Source organism: Medicago sativa, chromosome 6 (genome assembly GCF_051527215.1).
Source record: "Medicago sativa cultivar Bolivia chromosome 6, Bolivia_mono, whole genome shotgun sequence".
Taxonomy (NCBI): domain Eukaryota; kingdom Viridiplantae; phylum Streptophyta; class Magnoliopsida; order Fabales; family Fabaceae; genus Medicago; species Medicago sativa.
The window spans coordinates 88,524,556-88,530,555 of record NC_140754.1 but is presented as its reverse complement, the minus strand read 5'-3'; positions in this window follow the sequence as shown (position 1 = coordinate 88,530,555).

The window sequence follows — 6,000 nt, the reverse complement described above, 5'->3', positions numbered from 1 at the left end:
ATATTGTGAGACAATTTTGTAAAGATTATCAAATTTATAATTTATCACAAAGTATAGAATCTAAAAAACTAATATTAGTAAAACAAATATTATTCACGTTTTTATTTAATTAAACTGTTATGTTTTTTTTTTTTTAAGAAATTGATTCATTTTCTCATATTAATCCACTATATATTGTATATCTTCATGTATATTGTCCAAATACAACGACTTATCGCATAGATCTAATCACGTAACTTGAAGAATGTTTATGTACCAAGAAAAAAATTGATAATGTGTATTTGATAAGTCTATTGTAGGCGTTTTTTTCTAACGACTTATCGCATAAATCTAATCACGTAACTTGAATAATGTTTATGTACCCAAAAAAAATTGATAATGTGTATTTGATAAGTCTATTGTAGGCGTTTTTTCATCTAAACTGATTGTAACGACCAATTCTATATTCTATTGGAGTTTTTTCTTTAGATTTTTGCTCATTCCTCTTTTCATTTTTGTTAAAGATTTTGCGATGTTTGTAAGTTTGATTACCGTTTTCACTCATTCTATAAAGGAATTTATTTTTTGTGTTATTGTTTTTTATATACATCATTATTGGAGAATGATATTTTTTTTTATGGATTTATCTATGAATTGTGGTTTTTTTTATAGATTTTATTGTGTCATTCATGTATTCGTTAACCTTCCCTCAAAAAATGTATTCGTTAACCTAGATAAGAAAATACGATTTATTTTGTTATGAAATATTCTTATGATCATATTATTTTGTATGTTAATATTAATGTGCAAATAAACTTTTTATTTTTGCAAGATTCACAAGAATTAATAATTAAACTATATAATATTATTTTATTTATAAATCTCTTGCTCAAAATCGTAAACATGAACTTTTATTTTTTGCCAACAAAGGTATCTAAATTCTATTTATGGGGCCAAATTATTAACATAAATTACAATAAACTCTGATACTTTTTTTAGGGAAAACTCTGATACATTTGGTATCACGATAAATGTGATCGATAACATATAAAAACATTAATTGTCACTATTAACATATATAAAAAGTCAATTAAAAAATCAATTTCTCATCGATTATCGTTTGTTATTATAATTTTAAATCAAAACCATAGTAAGTTGACCACAATTAATGTCAAGATATATTCAAATATAACTTTTGTAATTATATTGTAAGTTTTCCGGACCATATTTTGTAAGTTTTCATGTGTGTTGATATTTTATTTTGTTACATCGTTATTCTCTTCTTCTTTTATTAATTCATATGGGTGATTGATAAATCTCTAAATAAATGCTCTAAGATAGCTTTACCAAAAATTTTAATTTATTTTTTATATTGATAATAATAATAATTGAAAATATTTAAAAAAATACTAATGATTAAGGTCCACTTTTGGACCAGTCCATATCTTGAATGACTAAGGTTACTCAAATATGCACAAATTATGGAAATCTATATTAAGCAATTAAATAATAAATCTCCCATAAAAAAGTTAATTAATAAATATTTGCTCATATGGAATGAAGAAAGTTCAATCAGGTTGCACAAATCATCAAAGAATATTTAAGAAACTTTTTCTAAAGAACATACATCATGAAATAAATAAAAAATCTAAGTACTATATCGAAAACTGTGTATTTAATTATTTAAAATTTAAAATGTTGTTATCTATTAAATCATGAAAATAGGTCAGATCCATTTCCATAATCTCTTAATTTCAAATAAATATAGAATAAAAAAAATCAAACCTAATAAGAATTCATTAATCCAAATCAATTAAAGTCATCAAAATAATTCATCCCATATGGGTCGTTCTACCAAACCGAATAAAATGTAGGGTTGAGACCTTAAAATTGAAACCCAATTTTTTTTAGCACTTTTTATCCTGGCCCAATATATATAGTCTGATACCTTTTAGGAATAGCCCTTATGAACTATGGGTAGTCCGATCAGTCAACATTACTTAAAATGCTAAATAATTAGTAATATTTATGAAACACTAAAGCGTTATCTTCTTTTAGCCACACATATATTTTATTTGACGAAAACGACGAAAATAATTACAAGGTAGTTTAATGCAAAAATGTTAATAGAAATAAAAAAAAAATCATGATTTTTTAAGAAGGAAAAATTCATGCTTTTTTAATTTAGAAAATAATGCATGCATACATGTTTTGTAAGTTTTAATAGCTTCGTTAATAATAAAAACTCTAAAGAGCAATGAGTGCATTTGTTGTCCTCAATTCTCTCATTCATTAATGATCCATCAACTCTCTGCAAAACAACAACAATCTTATAAATTCCCCTTTCAAGCCAAACAATCTGAAACAGATCTTTTAGAACACGACGTCGTGACACAAACTGCAACCCACCTTGAAACTGGACCTTGAAAGCAGTAACCAATCTGCTGAATGCAATCATGAAGGAATTGAGATAATTTTAAGAACATTACTGATTACTCTGACACAATGGAAGCAAACCCATAATCTATGGATCATGCAGATCTCAATAGATCAGGGTCAGAATTCGAAAGTTATAGCAATTATCATTATCAATTATTTTATAGAAACATATAATATCAATTAACCATCCATTATTGTATTTGTAGAAATAACAATGGCAATCAAATGGTTTCAATGCAAATATATACATATGACAATATGTATTGAAAAATAGAAAAATTGAAACCTTAACCATTATTTCATTTATTTGTATTCTCACGTATTTGTAACTCATCAAATTATTTCTCTAATTTATCAAGAGTGCTTCTATATGAAGCGAATATTTTCTTCCAGAAACATTCACGAAGGTGTATTGTGGTTAAATAGGAGTTTTGTGACAAAGTAATATTATTAATTTTAATTTTGAATGGTTAAAATAGGACAAAATAGGAGTGCTAGAGCAAAACAATTTTATTTACTTTAATACCGGATTTTACGAAAATCATGGGGTTATGTTTCCATATCAACATATCATGGAGGTTTCTTGAAATTACCTCTCGCGATACTTAGCATTACGTATTTATCAATCATAATATTCTCATGTTTTTCCATTGTAAGATTCTTCCAAAGACCAAAAAAAGAAGGAATTTGAAATAACATAAAAAATTATATTTAATATAAAAAATAAGCAAATCATATTCAAAAACTAACAAAATATTTCATCACAACATTTGTAGTTCTGAGGGAGCTACGATGGGTTGGATCATCGTACTTGGCTAAGAGAAACCTCATAAGTGATATTGACACCACATCTTCGCAAACAAGTTTAAGACATTATGTATATGGGTCATCTTACTTACATGGTACTCAATATCTATTCTTGCATCTAATGTGTAAAGTTTAACTCACACATGACACATTAACATATATTCCTTAAGCGTGAGACTCTTTGTATCTATGATATGGTGAAATAACCAAATAAGGCCATAGGCACAACATGGTAAAGAAAATGTGGGTTGGCGGCATTTCATAGACGGGGGGGTTTCACTCATTTATTTAATGAGAAGAGAGTAAATAAATTAGAAAAAGAAATAAGATGAAAAATGAATTTGAACATGAGAGAAAAGGTAAGGAAAAATAGTGAATTGTTGGTAATTTTATGGGTTTGTTGAAGAAAATGGACATAATTGAGTAATTATGCTACCAAAATATTAAACTCATTAAAATATTCCACGTCAATTTTAAATGTCAAATTAACATGTATTTTGTCAATTTAGCATAATGCATCTATAATTTTCCCTTTTCGGATTCCACCAAAGACCAAAAGTGAATTAATTTCAAATAATAGATGTTGAATAAAAAAATATATTGTCTTGACAAAACAAAATTGCATGAAAGTGAATGACATTAACAACTAAAATTTAAGATTAAAAATATTAAATTTTAATCTTAAAATTAACAATTTAAGATTAAAAATATTAAATTGCTCAACAAAAAAAAAAGATTAAAAATATTAAAGAAATGACACTCAAAAACTAACAAAAGAAATTATCATAATGTTGAAACTTCTGGTGTAGCCTACGGTGGGTTCTATCATCACATTAGGTTAAGAGAAACCACAAAATTGAGATTGATAACATGTTTGCATACAAAATCTTTAGGCATATGTATATAGTCCATCTCACTAATATGTTATTCAACACTTTCTCTTCTATCCATTGTAGAATTTTCAACTCATATTTGACACATTAACATCACTCCTTAAGTTGGGAGTCTCCACGTCTTTAATTATGTAACATAGCCAAACAAGGTCAAATGAAGGCACAACATAGTAAAAAAGGCGTGATGGTGGTAATTTTAATAGAGGGAGATACATGTTTCTTTCTTTCATTAAAAGAGAGAAAGTAAATTGAAAAAGAAAGAAGATGATTTTTTTTTTAAGATTTAGATAAATGATAAAGGTAAAAAAAGAATTGCATGTCTGTCGACGATGTCATAAGAAATGGAGTGAGTTCTTGGTAATTATATGTGTGTGTTGAAAAAGTTGGAGATTTTGGGTATTTAATTTACCAAAAATTTATACTCAATTAAAAAACGCCACACCATTTAAATCTTTTTAATAAACACAAATTATGTTAACTCAACAATCTAATGATCATTTTTCTATAGTTAAATCCAACCAAAGATCAAAAGTGAAGGACTTGAAATAATAGAGATTGATTAAAAAAAAAACAGTGCATGAAAGCACACAACATCCAAAAACTTACATTTAATATAAAAATCAAATAAATGACATCCAAAAACTAACAAAATAGTTAATCATAGTGTTCGGAGTTCTGATGAAGACTACGTTGGGTTGGAACACCACATTAAGTTAAGATAGACCACACAAGTGAGATTGATACCACATCATCACCAAAACTTTAACACATTAGATATATTGATCATCTCACGGAAATATTTCTTAACATTTACTCTTGCTTCTAATGTGGAACTTTAAGTTGCAATTAGTACATTAACATATCTTCATTAAGTATGAGACTCTCTTCATTTGAGATTTGTTGATATATCCAAAAAAAGTCAGACGAAGGCACGACATCATAAAAAAAAGGTGCGTTGATGGTGGGTTCATGGAGGGAGATTTATGTTTCCATATTTCATGAAAGAGAGAGAGAGAGAGAGAGAAAATTAGAAAAAGAAAGAATATGAAAAAGAAATTTGAACAGAGAGAAATGATAAGGAAAAAAGTAGTGTGTGTTTTGTCCGTGAAAGTATTGATAATAGAGTGAGTGAGTTACTGATAATTTTATGGGTTAGTTGAAGGAGTTAGAGATTTAAGAGTAACCATTTCACCAAAAAAATAGACTCAAAAATAAATCCACATTATTTTTAAATGTTTAATAAAATGTATTTTATCAACTCACCATAAAATATCTGCATTTTTCCGTTGTTTAATCCCATCAAAGACAAAAAAAATGAAAGTATTTAAAATATATAGGTCGGATAAAAAAATTGAATGAAAAAAGAGAGACAACATCGTGTCATATCTTCTCACTTATATGTTAACTCACATATGACACATTAACATCTCTAGGACTCTCTGTGTATATGATCTTATGAGATAGCAAAATAAGGTCAGAGAGACAACATCGTACAAATTGTTGGTTGGTGGCGGGTTCATATAGGGGTATACTTTTGTTTGTTTCTTTTACCCGTAGAGAGAAAGTAAATTAAAAAAAGAAAGAAGATGAAAAAAGAATTTGAACAAGAGAGAAACTATGAGGGAAAAAATTAAGGAGTATATGTTTTATCCGTAAGAGTATATATAATATAGTGAATTGCTAATGGTTTTATAGATTTGTTGAAGGCGTTGAAGATTACTTTGTAATTATGCTACCAAAATATTATACTCATTACAAAAAAAAAATACCTCATCAATTTAAACTGTCTAATAAGCATCTATTTTGTGACCTAACACATCTACATTTTTCATTGTAATCCCATCAAACACCAAAAGTGAAAGAATTTATAGTAACAGAGTTT